Source organism: Antechinus flavipes, chromosome 6 (assembly GCF_016432865.1).
Source record: "Antechinus flavipes isolate AdamAnt ecotype Samford, QLD, Australia chromosome 6, AdamAnt_v2, whole genome shotgun sequence".
Classification (NCBI taxonomy): domain Eukaryota; kingdom Metazoa; phylum Chordata; class Mammalia; order Dasyuromorphia; family Dasyuridae; genus Antechinus; species Antechinus flavipes.
The window spans coordinates 2,262,701-2,278,695 of NC_067403.1; positions in this window are offsets into that span (position 1 = coordinate 2,262,701).

Sequence of the window (15,995 nt, forward strand, 5' to 3'; positions counted from 1 at the left end):
ATAAATATTTTTTATTATTAGGCAGGCAAAAGGGAATCATTGAATGTCTTAGAGTAAAGGAATGATGTAAAAGGAATGATGCATTAGGAAGAGAAGAGGATAAAGATTAAAGAAAAGGAGGCTCTTGGAATAGGGTAGACAGGAGGTGGCAATGAAAATAAAGAATAGCAGACAGATGTTAAAGAGACTATAGACAAGAAATGAAATGAAATGGCAAGTGATAGCTGGAATTTTGAAAAGAAGATGTACTATTCCATTTTTGACTGGTTTAGTGGGAGGGCCTGGCAAGCCATTTAGGAGACAGTATACAGCCAGCAGTGAGAAATTTGGTGCTGGGGCTCCGGGGTGAGATCATTGGTAGAGATAAAGTTTTGAACTTTATCTGAATATAAGATTTAATTACAAGCATGGAAGTAGATGAATTTCCAGGAAAGAGAACAAAGAATGAGAAAAAGACCAGGGGCAGAACTCTGGAAGAAATCCTCATTAAAGGGGGCAAAAGGGAGGATAATATGGTGCTGGGTAAGAACAGAATGAACATAGTCAGACTATAAGAAGAAAGCCATGGGAATATATAGCGTCATGGGTACCAAGGAAGAAGGTACTAATGTGGAGGAGATGGTCAAGTTCAAGGAACACAGAGAGGTCGAGGAGAATGAAAACTAAGAAAAGGCCTCAACATTTGCAGATAATAATGCTACTAACAAAAATAACAATAGTAATTGTCAAATATTTAAAATTCTCAAAGTTTTCAAATTTTCAAATGCTTTCCTCATAACAATCATGTGAAGAAGTGCATTATTATTCTCCCCATTTTTAGAGATAGTTCAGAAGGTCATTTTGACCTGGGGGAATGCAGCTTTATTTGACTGCTAAAGACAGAAATCAGATTTCAAGAGACAGATTGTTAAAAAAAAAAAAAAAATGCCAATGGTGGCAATAATAGCCCCCAATAATACAATATAGGTTTAGGCACTCTTAAAATAACAATTACAGAAAGTCTTCAAAGAAGGGCTGTATATCCGTGTCATGTTATGAAAGACATTCATCCTAAACTGAGGCTAAAGTTAGAGACTCCTTCCAACGTTGAGGTTCTATGGGCTAATTACATTTATATTACATTCCATGACCTACAAAGCACTTTCAGGTCTATATTTAAAAGAACAAAAATGGCAGCTGGGTATAATGGCATTGTACAACTCTGCCTCAGCTAAATCCAATTTACATGCAAGTCAAGGCCCCACCTATAATGTCATGGTGCTCTTTGAAAATGAAGGCATGATAATGGTGTCCCAGGAAAGCACAATTTTTATACTTTTGTGGTAAAAAGAGCGAATGGAAGGTCAAAAGGGTCTTTGAGGGTGATGGGCTCCAATGGTCATTGGCTTTTCTGAGGTTCAAGTTCTCCAGTGATATTTCTCTATCTCATCTCACCTCTATCTCATCTCATCTCTGTCTCATCCCCTGTGCCTTTCTTTCCACAAATGAACCCCACCAGGTCAAAAACAAATCCCCTAGGTAAGCATGGGACATTCTGAGAAGATACAAAGTGCTCTACAGACTCCCCCGTCTTCCCACCAACCTTCCCTTTCTGTGTACCATGAGGAACTTTTATTTGAGCTCCTGATTCACCCTAAGCTCTTTTGCTACTACTGAACTTGGGGACCCTATAGCAATCTGCCTTTGGGGATCAGAGCCTTCTTCCCTGCATACAAGAACCAGTGACTGCCTTGGAGCCAAGAAAGATGGCATTTAAATGGTACATGAACCATATTTCAAAAGGATTCTGTACTTTGTGAAAGGTTTGCAGCAGGGCTCCCTTAAAAGAACACTGAGTTACCATAAAATGATCTTTTAGGCCAACATGCTTTTGCCGCTGGAACAATGCAGCCAGGTCATTGGAGATGTGCTCCCTGTGATGGAGTTGGAACACATGGCAGTTTGAAAAGGGATCTCGGTGTCTGGCACCCTGTCTTTTTTTATTAAAGCTTTTTATTTACAAAACATATGCACAGATAATTTTTCAACATTGACCCTTGTAAAACCTTGTGTTCCAGATTTTCCCCTCCTTACCCCCATCCCCTCCCCTAGATGGCAAGTAATCCAATTTATGTTAAACATGTTAAAATAAATGTTAAATCCAATATATGTATACATATTGATACAATTATCTTGCTGCACAAGAAAAATCAGATCAAACAAGAAAAATGGCAAAGAAAATAAAATGCAAGGTGGCAACAACAAAAAGAGTGAGAATGCTATGTTGTGATCCACACTCAGTCCCCACAGTCCTTTCTCTGGTGTAGATGGCTCTCTTCATCACAAGGTCATTGGAACTGGTCTGAATCATCTCTGTTGGAAAGAGTCACATCCATCAGAATTGGTCATCAAACGATCTTGTTGTCCGACACCTTATCTTGCAGGGGATCCTGAGTCTTCCTAAGACAATCTCCCTCTGCCAGCAGAGGCTGATTGTCAGTTTATGAATCGCTGCAGAGGTAATCCCCGTGCAGTCGCTGCTCAGACCAGCATACCTCCAGAGGTCCGTCATAGCTCAGAGATGATGATTCTGGGGATTGTTCCCCACCATCAACCTGAAATCCACATCTACAACTTGCACCCGTGCTTCAATTTCTGTCCTTTGGGGCCAAAGAGAATTGTCGGAATCCCTCTTCTACTTGGACCTTCAACAATCCCTCTTCTTACTCTCTTCCCTTATCCTAAGACTTTCCTTTTCCAGATTAATCACAAAAGTCAAGGGCTAGAAAGTCAGAAAGAACTGAGGGATTGTTTGGTCCAGCTCCCTCAGTTTACATTTGAGGAGGCAGAGGCCCAAGGCAAGTGACCTTAGCTAAATGGAGGATCAAAATCTGCGTCCTTTCACTCTAAATCCATCACAGTCCGATCTGCCGCACCAGTCTGAGAGCTGAGCGTTGTCTGGCGCAATGTCTACCTTACACACCAACCTGTTCCCAGTTTTCCAGATGTGCCTAAGGTTCTTAATGTTTTTCCTAAATTGATTAGGAAGCTGGCAAGGTTCCTATTTCATTTTGACTAATTCTCAGCGTTGATTGGACCACAACCAAATGGTGTTTGCTCCATCCTCCCAGCTGGGGGTGAAGGCAAGGAACAAGACATTGGTTCTCAAAAGATCCTTGGAGGTCCTCAAAATCTTTACGACGAAAGAGTCCGTAGGATCAAAGGTATTTCCATAACAATGTTAAGGACATTATTTGCCTATTAAAATACTCTTTCCTTTCCCAAATACATATTTCTAGAAGACCAGATTTTCTTCACATTCTTAAACCAAAATAACATATCAGAACCGATTGAAGGCAGAAGCAATAGGAAAATCCAGCTGTCTTTTATTAAGCTCAGCATTAAAGAGATTTGCAAAAATATGTAAAACAATGCCACTAAATTTTTTCTTCTGAAAAACATAGTTCACTTTGGGTTTTTTTTTTTTAAATACTTATACTAATGTGCAATTGGGCTTATTATTTTTAATTGATACACATCTTTAAAATTATTCATTTTAATTCTAATAAGGTAAATACTAATATATATGACCCACATAAACAAAAGTTCTTTGATATCCTCAATAATTTTAAAGAACATTTTATAGGGGTCCTGGGACTCCAAAAAATTGCAAGCTAACAATAGAAGGGCAAGAACTGGAACTGGAATCAGGGAAGGACTGATTTCAAAGTCCACTGCAGACACTAACCTATCTGCGCCTCAGTTTGCTCATCTGTAATATGGAGGCAGGTAATAATAATAGCCATAGTGCCCACTTCACAGGGTTTTTGCCAGGATGAAATGAGAAGGGACGTGTGGTGTAAATGTGAATGGATTTCATAAACCTTAAAGTTCCACATCCCTTTGAGTCATTGCTCTGAATTAGTCAGGTGCTCTGGATAAAGGTCATCCTGAACAACTGTCCTCAAAGATCATCTCACGGAATCAGGAAGAGTGCTGAAAGATGATGCCCTATTGAACCCCAGATATGTCTCTCACTGACTTAGTCACTTGTGCCATCTCTCTCCTGGAGGACAGTGTCACAAAACTCAGAACGCCACAGGTCATGGGCAGGGAAGAAGCCCACAAGTACTGAGGTGCCTGCTTCTTTCATTCAGGAGGAACTCCGTGAGAGCTAAGGATAAGACAAAGGGGGGACCATGATGCATTTATACACTCCAGCTCCAAGAATACATGTGGATGGGAATATAACCGCAAAGCAGCCCATTCACTCAACTCTCATCCCTTAGCTTCGGGGATAACCTAACCTGACGTCTACCTCTACTCCACAGGCCACTTTCTTGAGAGAAGTTGGAGAAAATATACCTGTACACCTACCCCTAATCTTCTGGATTTGGGAACTGGAAGAAAGAGGTGGGGGACCCCAATGTTTCAGGGAAGGAGGAAGAAAAGGAAAGGGCCCTAGCTTTTACATTCAAAGCTCGACTTCTTCAAATGGAGATTTTGGGGGCTGCCATCTTGATAAAGCAGATGTATTGAGAAATTGAAGAGAAATAGGCAGGGAAAGTAAAGAAATCTTTAGTCCACAAGCTCCATGAGCAGAGACCAGGCATTGTCCCTCTCTCAGACACATTTTTTTCATTTATAAAATGAGGAGGTTGCATACAGTGACTTCTAAGTCTTCAAACGCTAGCATTTTAAAGTATTTTTCCAGTCTTTTCTAGCTCTGACATCCCATGTTCTTTGTTCTAACATGCCATCCAACTCTAGAATTCTATGTTGCAAGTATCATTCCAATCCAGACATTCCATTTCTATGTTTTAAGGAGTAGTATAGCTCTGAATTTTATTTTCTGTGTTTTAAATAGCATCTTAACTCATACAATCTATATTTCCAATCTGACATTCTGTGTTCTGTGTTCTAACATCCCATCCAGCTCTGATATTCTATGTTCTAAGGACTATTCCATAAGTGACATCCTATGCCTATGAGCTAAGATCTTATCCACCTAGTCTATGTTCTAGAAACTATTCCAGACCTGACATTCTGTGTTCTGTATTCTAAAATCCATCCCATCTCTTGACTTTTTATACACATATCATTAAGTCTCTTTTCATTGCAATCTTCTTAGATTCAGATACTCACCACATCTCATTTTCCCTCCTTGAATGCCACTTTAAAAAGTATGTATGTAGTTTTTCTCCCCAGCCCACCACTCCCCAGAACCTCCACTGTCGTAGGTCACAGGAGGTAAAAACAGATCAGAACCATGCTGTGGTGATTGGAATCTGTACATCACTAAATAGCCATGTGACAGCTTTTTGGACGGCTAAGCATCCTAAGCTCCAAAACGGGCTGCTTTGGAAAAGCTGCCTACTGTGCATGATCTTAATCAGCTTGATTTTCTGTTTCCAAACAGCTGTCTTTTTTTTTACTGAACCAAAATTTTCCACATGTCAAGGGCACTGGACCCAATTCTAAAGAAAGCCAATGCCAAAATTGACTTTAAAAATAAAAAACACCCTAACAACCCTGATTCAGTTACTCGGGCACCATTTTTCCCCCTTTAAAAGGCATCCAAAGACTCTTATCTGATGAAAATATGCTTTGACTTTTTCTCACCTTGGTAACTAAAAGCCATTAAGTGAATTTGGGGCCAATTTAGGGCTGGAATACTCCTTGGTCAATGGGCAGAGTCTGGATTGGAAGGCGACCACTGAAGTCATCCGACTCTAACTCCACCTGAGTCTCCTCTCCAAGATCCCACACTTTTGGATCAATATTTACAAGCTGGAACACGCACAAAGGGGAATGAAGGCTTGAAATTCTGCCATTCACGAATCGATAGAAGGAACCAGGGATGTTTATGCTGGAGAAAAGGACTAAGGGCCATGGTAACGATCTTCAATTACCTGAAGGGGCAAAATAAGAGGATCAGATATTCTCTTTGGCATCAAAGGCTATAACTAGAGCTAATGGGTAGAAGCTAGAGAGGCAGATTTCATCTCTTCTCTCTCTCTCTTTCTCTCTCTCTCTCTCTCTCTCTCTCTCTCTCTCTCTCTCTCTTCTCTCTCTCTCTCTCTCTCTCTCTTTCTTCCTCTCCACTCTATATGTGCGTGTTTCTCTCACTTTCTCTCTCTTTCTCTGTTTCTCTCTGTCTCTCTTTTTCTTTCTCTCTGTTTCTCTGTCTCGTGTGTGTGTGTGTGTGTGTGTCTGTCTCTTTCTCACTCTGTATATGTCTCTATCTCTTTCTCTTTGTTTCTGTCTCTGACTGTGTGTCTTTGAGTGTGTCTCTGTATGTATACATACATACATATATATATATGTATATATATATATACATGATATATGTATATGTATATTATCAACTAACAATATGAATTAGCCAACAAATTGACAGACTTGAGAAAATGGGGACCAGCAAAAGTAGACTTTATAATCACTGGTTATGGGACATTGTAGAGGCAGGATCATGTTTCCAGAAAAAGGATGTAATACATGATCTTCAAGTTCTAATACAACTCTAAGATTATGGGGTGACATACAATGTCCCCAAAGTCTTAGTGCTGATTAAAAGCTATCAAAAGCATTGAACTGCTTTAAGATTTTTAGGATTTCTAAAATCATGGCTTTAATCTTTGTGTGAGCTAGCTAGATTCTCTGTGTTTTCTGGCCACAGACTCCAACTAGCTCAATTAATTTATAAATGTGATTATCCAGGTATTACATAAAAGAAGATGGGTAGATCTTTGCATTCTCACTAGGGGAGGGGAAGGGCAAAGAAACTATTTGAAGTTACAGGTCCTACTGGGATGTGAGAAGAAGTGATCATCTTTGGGACGGAGGATAACCTATGATCTTCAGAAAATCACAGACACAAGGGTGACTAATCACAGTTGTTTTAATGCTATGAGTCAGTAATAGAGATGCCCTGACCAAATATATATCTCACCTGTTATCTAGCACATGCAATATCATAGTTAGAGTTTCATTTCTTTGGTCTTCAGTTAAATAGGAACTCTTTTCCTATGCACAAATGTGAATCCTCCTGAGAGGTACAGAATATGACTTGCTTACACATCAGAGTGGATGAACTTATCATTCATAAAATCACAGAATTTCAGAATTGAGATGATACCAAGCCATACCTCACTGAGAATCCTCTCTAAAACATTCTCAGTTTTTATTTAAAGTGTTGAAGGAAAGAGGAATACAAAGTCTCCCAAAGCAACACAATTCACTTTTACATAACTCCTAAAGTCAGGAAATGATTCCTTACATCGAGCTCAAATTGATCTCACCCAATCTTTTCCCCGTTTCTCATAATTCTGCCCTGTGGGGGCTAGCAGTACAAGGTGAATAGGAACTTGATGTGTCAGATACAGCAAAAAGAAAGCTAGAAACTTAAATTCAGTTGGGCAATTTGAAGAGGTTGTATTCGGACATGGCACATGGTATTACCATTCTAATAGGAGAAGAAATGAGGGTATCTTCTGTGTTCTGAAGTCTTCAAAGGGTATTGAAGAAATTAATAAGAAAAAGTGAGATGGGGGGGATGCACTGATTCTGTACTGAAGGTGAAGGGACCATAAAATAGAAAATACGCTCTTTTAGAAAAGGTTGAAGAGGAAATGGAACATGCTTTTCCTATGGTTGGTATACATCAGAAGTGTCAAACTCAAGGTCATGAGCCACTAGCAACCCCCCAAAAACTCTTGACTACAGACTACTTCCTCTCTTGACATAGGGCAAGATCATATTAGCCTAATATGTGGTGGCAAAGAATAGGAGAATGAGTGGATACCCATCTGGGGAATAGCTGAGTAGATTATGATATATGAAAACAACAGGGTATTTTTATTCTATAAAAAATTATGAGTGGGCTGATTTTAGAAAGGCCTGGAGAGATTTACATGAATTTCTGATGCTGAGCAAAACAAGTAGAACCAGGAACACATTATACACAATAACAGTAAGATTGTGTGATGATCAACTATGAAAGACATGGTTCTTCTTAGCAGTTCAGTGATCCTAGGAAGTTCCAATAAACATAGGATATAAAATGCCATCCACATTCAGAAAGAGAATTTTGGAGAATGAATGTAAATCAATACATGCTATATTCATTTTTTTCTTCTGTTTTTTTTCCTCTCATGGACTTTCCCTTTTGTTCTGATTTTCTCTCCCAACATGATTCATACAGAAAAGAAATGTGCATTTAAAAAAAATTAATGTACATATATAACCAGAAAAAATAAAACAATAAAAAAGGGGGGAAATGGTGGTTCTCAAAGGGTGGTCCATGAATCCCTGGGGGGGGGGGTCCCTATGTTGAAACTATTTTTGTAAAAATTCTGAGCTATTTGCCTATTAAAATGCTCCTCCCCTTTCCAACTATATATCTGTGTGAGGTCAGATTTTCTTACTTTACTTCTACCACAATGACATATTATAATAGACTGACTACAAAAGCAGATATGAGAATCCAGCTGTATTCTATTAAGCCAGACATTTGATTTTTAAAAAATGTAAAACAAGGTCACTTTTTTATTAATTTGTTTTGAAAATGTTACTTTTCCTAAAAATAAAAAAGTTCTTTATATCAGCATATAACAGCTTTATTATTATTACTTTTAAGAAATTGCTAAATAAATATTTTAACTATATAGGTTATAATTTCTAACATGGTAAATATTGATAGCTTTAACCCACATAAACACAGTAGCCTTTTGGAGTCCTCAACAATTTTCAAAGCCATGAGGGGGTCTTCAGTAATTGCTAAGAAGATAAAGAGTCAGGAGTTGGATGGTGCAGTGGATAGAGCATTTGCCCTGAAGTCAGGAGGACCTGAGTTCAAATTTAGCCTCAAACACTTAACACTTCCTAGCTGTGTGATCCTGGGCAAGTCACTTACCTCCAATTACCTCAAAAAAATAATAATTATATAAAGGTCCTGAGATCACAAAGCCTAAGAACTGTGAGTTTAAAACATCACAACCTTCCTGATCCTGAAGAGATTAAAGGGGACAGAGGAGAGATTTGAATCTAAAGGAATACCCACAAATTGTGGAATGGCTGAGCAAATTTTTTACATGGATATGATGGAATAAAATTACAATGTAAAAAACAATGACAAAAAAGCTATTTGAATAAGTACTGGAAAACAGAACTTGTAGAGTGAAATAGGCAATACCAGGAGAACAATTTATTTGTGAGCAGCTTTTTAAACAAAACCAATTCAGCTCTGATCTCTGACCGAAACAAGAACTGACCAATTCTCCAGAGGCGCCTTTTTGAAGCACATTACCCATCTCCTGTGAAAAACGATGATGAAATTCAAGGTACAAGGGCTATACAGACTGCGGGGATTTGTTTGGTTTACCTATTCTTATTAAGGGACTTTATTTTCCTCTGTTTAAAGGAGAGGGGTTGGGAAGGAAGAGAAGAAGTTAACAGTAGTGATATCAAAATAAAAATAAAGGGTCAGAGAAACTGTTTTTCCCCTAATGCACAGAAGAGAACAGATGGAAATTCAGAAGGAAAATAGACAAGCTGGACCCAATTAAAAGTAATGTGCAGAATTTATTATTTACTTTCAAAAAATGAGCAGTATAAAATAGAGATCCTGTTTCATTTGCAATCTTTTTTAAGTTCTGTGGTATCTATAGGAAAGTTATTTTGTGTGTGTTTAAAGTCAAAATAAAAAATTAATTTTTAAAAGCCCCATCAGGGGTGAGTCACTCTGTATCAGAGCTGGGATTTGATATTCCTTATTTGCAGACAAGCCCTTTATCCACTACTCCATGTTATTTCTCAATGACCACAAAAATGTAAATGAAAATATAACTAAAAGGAAGTTAAGCTTCCAAATTACTTGCATGTGTTTTGCATATATATGTGTGTGTTGTCTCCCTCTCTAAAAACATAAATTCCTACAGGTCAGGAATCATTTCACTTTTGTCTTTGTATCTCCTTTTATCGTCGTATCACTGTGCTCCTAAGAGGGCTGGGCATGAAAGAACTGAGTTCAAATCCAGCCGCAGATCCTTACTCAACCAGTTTGCCTCATTTTCCCCAAATGCAAAATCGGGATAATGATAGCGTCCTGCCAGGATTGTTATTGAGATCAAGTGGGATAGTATTTATAAAGCATTAGCACAGTGGCTGGCGCATATTAGGCACTCTAGAAATGCTCGTTTCCTTCCCTCGGTGTCTAAGAGTTCCTGGAACATGGCGACACTTCAATGCTCACTGCAGAACAAATAATGATCCAGGACATGATTCAGTGAAACCTACCCTTCCCTGGTCTCCCCCATTCCCAACCTCTCCCACTTTGGCAGATATTGTATTGGTTGGTTTTGCTTCACTTTTCCCCTGATTAGAAGGGAGGCTTTGCTTCGGAGGGACAGGGATTTTTGGCACGAGGGAAAGGGGCGAGTATATTTAGAACTGATAGTCACAGTGGCTCCGGGAGATTAGGGATTTCTGCTCCCTCCTCCCGGCTGAAAGAGTATCTCCTTGCTCTTTCCTGTCACCTTCCCTGAAGGGTGGTTTAGAGTGTGATCTTTTGTCAAGTCACAATTCCATTCTCCAATTCCAATCCTATCACCAATCTCTCAAATCTGCCTTTCTTAATAACTATAATTAGCTCCCTTTTTAGCCTAGAGACATTATGGTGAGCCTCCCATCCGTGTAGTCCCTGTTAAATTATTAAACTGATTTTGATTTTGATTAAACTCATAAAATGATTAAAACTGATGAAAAGTTAGTAATAGGGGCTGGATAGTTCAGAGACCTCATTTGGGAAAATTTTTACTATTACTATTATTAGATTTTCGGCTCTATTTTAAATGTTTGCATATAAGCATTGTTAAGGAGGAAAGGGGTGAAAAGAGAGAGAGAAATGGGGAAAAACAGATTGGAGGGAAATACAGAGTTAGCAATCATTATTATGAATGTGAATGGGATCAACTCTCTCCTAAAAAGGACGCCAAAAGCAGGGTGGATTAAAAGCCAGAATCCTACTATGTTATTTACAAGAAACAAATCTGAAGCAGAGAGATACACCCAGAATAAAGTAAAAGGCTTCAGCAGAATATGTTGTGCTTCAGCTGACATAAAAATAAATAAAAATTTTGAAAAGCAGGGGTAGCAATTATGTGTAAAGATGGTTGTCAACTTTCATTTTTTTTTAAGATTTTGAGTTTCGATTCACCCCCTCCTCTTATTTCTCCCTCCATTCCAGCAAGCAGTCTCATATAGGTTATATGTGCCCATTTCTTTCTTTCAATAGTATTTTATTTTCCAAATACATGAAAAGGTCATTTTCAACATTCATTTTTATATAATTTTGTGCTCCAAATTTTTCTCCCTCCCTTCCTTGTCTCCCCCCTCTCCAAGAAAGCAAACAATTTCATGTAGATTATACATGTACAATACTTTTAAACATATTTCCATATTGGTCTGGGGGGGAGGGGCGGAAATCAGACCAAAGGGGAAAAAAAACTACAAGAAAAGAAAGAAAAGCAAACAAACAAAAGGATGAAAATATTATGCGTCTATCCACCTTCAGTCTCCATAGTCCTCTCTCTGAAAGGGGATAGAATTTTCCATCCCAAGTCTATTGGAATTATCTTGGATCACTGCACTGCTGAAAAGAGCTAAGTCTATCACAGGTGATCAAATAATCTTGCTGTTACTTTGTCCAATGTTCTTCTGATTCTGCTCACTTCACCATACATCAGTTAATATAAGTCATTCTAGGCTTTTCTAAAATCAGACTGCTCCACATTTCTTGGAGAACGATAATATTCTGTTACATTCATAGATGATAATTTATTCAGCCGTACCCCAATTGATGGGCATCTTCTCATTTCTAATTCTTTGCCACTTTGCTATGAATAAAAAGGGTTCTTTATCCTCTTTTATGATCGCTTTGGGATACAGACCTAATACTGACACTGCTGAATCAAAGAGTATCCACAATTTGATAGCCCTTTGGGCCTAATTCCAAATTGCTCTCCAGAAGTGTACATTCATTTTTATCATATTTCCATATGAGTCATGATGGGAAAGGAAAATCAGAATAAAAGGAGAAAACCATGAGAAAGAAAAAAAAGTGAAAACAGTGTGCTTTGATTCACATTCAGTCTCTATAGTTTCCATTGAATGAAGAGATCTGGAATCAGACTGTAGAAAGGCCAGAAGAAAGGAAGAAGAAAGAAAGTAAAGGAACCAATTGTAAAAGTCTTCTCAAAGAGTTTGGCCACAAAAGGGAGAAGAGATCTGAATGGGGATAGATGAATCAAGTGAGGGGTTTTTGATAGTGGGGGACATATAGGCATATTTTTAATGAGGTAGTGAATATTTTTAAGCACCTATTATATGAAGGAGCTAGTACAGAGGTTGAAGATCACAAGTGAGAAAATGAGGATGGGAAAGATGTTGATCTATTGGAAAAGTTGACATGGAATGAAATGGATCATTTGTTCATGTAGAGACATTTGCCTTGGCAAAAAGGCAAAAAGAGAGGGGTAAAGAAGGCTATGGTTGCAAAAGGGAAAGAGTGATATGTGATGATGAGGAGAGAAGTAGAGGGAACTCTCAGCAAATGGCTTCAATTTTTTCCAATAAAATATGAGGCAAAGTTCTCAACTGAGAGAGTAGGGAGAGGAGAAGTGGGAAGTGTGGGGAGGGATGAAAAGGTCTGGAAGATAAATAGAATAGTAAATTAATCAGGGAAGAGTAAAAGGATTGCCTTGCCAGGAGCAAGACCAAGTTGAGATTATATAATAATTTTTTAGTGGATTCAGTCAGGATAATTTTCTCCAGTATCATTCAGCATCTCATGAGTAGGAACAGAAGCAGTGAATACCGGAAGTAATCCAAGGTTGAGGTTGGACAGGACAAGATCACCTCTACAATAATGGAGCAAGAGACTCATAATAAGAAGACAGTGTGTAATTGAACTGATTCAGCAAAGGGTCAAGATGGAGAAAGTAAGGGAGTGAAGTACAGGAATGATGACCTGGGAAAGAATAAAGAAGGAGTGGAGGATCAAGTGGGAACAAAGAATACAGTTGGAGTTTCAAAGCAAGAGGAATGGGATGCAAACAGATTTTTTGATCAGAAAAGGAAACGTCAAAGTTCATGGACATGAGAGCTACACAGCTACAGGTCAACGGTTCCTTGATTGGTTGGTTCTCAAAGAGAACCAAGAGGTATGACCAAATCAGTTGCGGGTGAAGTAGGGTGTAAGATTTGGTCATAGGGAACAATAAATTAAAGATATTGGACATTACTGAGTATGAGAGAGTATCAGTATGTATGTTGAAGTTCCCTCATTTAAGGTCAGGCGTGGGGAGGAGATATAGATTGTGAGACAGACACTGATGTCATTGAGGAAAGAAGGAACGTGTTCTTAAGTCAACAGCTACCAGAAATTTGATTGGAAAGTAGATATGGATGAAGTGAACCCCAAAGGAGACGACACAGAGTAATAGTGAAGCAAAGAACGCTCCAATTCCTCTGCCTCCTCTAACAAGGGAGATTAAATCGCCCAGGAGGGATTCAGATTTCAATTGACAGCCAGAAGATGGAAGGAGCAGGGAAAGGAAAAAATTTAAGATGAAAACAAACGTGCTATCTACAGCCATTCCAGAAAACAGATGGGGTGAGGAGCTTTAGAGTGGAATATTGTGGACTTTGGGAGGAGAAGGATGATAATAAGGGACTCAGCAAACTCACAAACCTTGTGGGAATTTCTTAAACTGCAGGAACGAGATCAGATAGGCTGTCAACACTCCTTGGGGTTTGGCTTCAGGATGGGGTCCTCCCAGATTAAGCAGTTCAGGCAACGAGACCAGTTGCAGGAGCCAGTGGAATAATTTTCCCTTCCTTGCAAGCAAGCCAGACTAGGACAGAAAGGGAAAGTTGGGGAAAGAACAGAATTTTTTTTGGAGAATGTTCAGTCCCTAAAATTTTGATCTCAGTTCTCTTTTCTGAAATACTTCTGAGGAACTTATGGCCCATATTGATATCCTCCTTACCTATTGTAGCTCAGCCTTCTTTTCGGTGTCTCCTTCAGATCATTGCCCCATGCTCCTGATTGTTGACTGTCTTATTCCCAAACAGGGTTAGAATGCCATCTACTCTTCCTGTAGGTGCTCAGCTTTTTGTAGCTCCCTCCCTTCCTCTTAGTCTCTTTGTGCCCTTTAACATCTGTTCCCTTTCATAATCTGTGAGTGCCCTTTAAGATCTGCTCTTTTTCATAGGATGTATGTGCCCTTTAAAACCTGCTGGCTATGACTTAACTCCTCTTTCTATTTCTGAAGTAAAATACCCAGAATCCCTCCAGTTGTCAAACCCCTTAAAAATAATTATATTTTTAAAACATATGAACAAAACATTTTGAGGGGAAAAACACCTGTCCTGACAATTTAAAAGAAAAAACTTTGAAAATGCAAGACCCTCTGTAAGTATAATATAGTCTTAAAACTTATGAGAGTATTGAAGATAGAAGTCTTCAAAATAAAAAGGAAAAAAGGTACAAGGAAAAGCAGTGAAATTGATATTTGATTCAAGAACCCATATAATGCCCCGTCCAGTCACATCATGTGGCCAGCCAACTCTTCTCATTCCATTGTAAAAGACATTGGACTTCATTTTCCCAAAGTATATATTCAGTTCAGGATTGCCTTCCCATTTCTGATCCAGGATTCTGATCCTTTCTTGTAGAAGAACTCATTTTTCTTTCATCTCAACTTAGCATTCTCTTCCAAGTCATAGATTTGGTACCATGAGACCTGGGATTTAAACTCTTGCTCTAATATTTACCTTCTGGCTGACCAAGGACAAGCCATTTGAACCATCCTGAGTTATAGCTTCTTCTTCTGTAAAATGGGAATAATACTACAGGTATTTTCTATCCAAGGTCATGTAAGGAAAATTCTTTGAACTGTTAACGATTGAGAGTTGTCATCAACCTCATTATCATCTACAACTAAACATTCGAGTCCAGAAAATTTCAGCACCTAAAAGTACAAGTCCAAAGATTTTCTCTAGAAGGTCTTGAAGCTGAAATTTGTTAATGGCCTAAAGGATGGAAAAAGTCTCAGAAACAGAGACTGGCAGAAAATACTGGCCCATTTCAGGCTGATATTTCTTTCTCTGTTTTCTTGGCAGCGATGAGTTCTTTCAGCGCCAATGGAAAATTCCCAAGTGCCAAGCCATTTTCAGATAATCTCTGCATACACATACACAAAAAGGCTTTCAACTGGTATAGCTCATGGGGGATTAAGACACAGCCTCAGCCAAAACATATATTTTTAAAGATTCCTAACATCCTTTTCATGCCAATTAGACAATTCACACTCAGCCATTACCCATAACTAACTTCAAGATATCACCGAGACAGAGTGGAGGCTAATCAGAGCCAGTCCTTCAAGAAAGGAAGTCACTTATCCTCTGAGAGTGCAGTCCTCCTCCCCCAAGATTGGAATCCATCCCGAGGAAGAAATGAAAAGCCCCCAAAGATTGGACATGAGAATATTCTCCCATGATCATCTCCAGATCGCTGGCCCTCATGGTCACTGACCAGAATTTGAAATAAATGAGTGTAGCTCTCATACAAGGTTTTAAAATGGTTATAACATGAAAATGTGAAAATAGACAGAAATGGAGATAAAAACAGATCTATAGAGAGACTGACAAATGGCAGGCAGATGTAAAGGTAAAGGTAAAGTAAGAAGAGAATGATCAACTGTCCTCAGCTGACATGGCTGAGACTTGGAGTGATTTTGTTTTAAGGAATGATACAAATTCTGATGATTACCATGGATTTCTAGGCTATCAAAATTGCTCACATAAAACGAATTTGAAGAAAAGGAAAGAATATTCATAGCACAAAAACTGAATTCTAAACATTGCCTTCAGGGCCGGCCTTTCCTAAAGACAGAGAAAGATAGAAAGGCATGTGGCTGGCTTACATGATCTAAGTTTCTTCGATGCCATCTCCA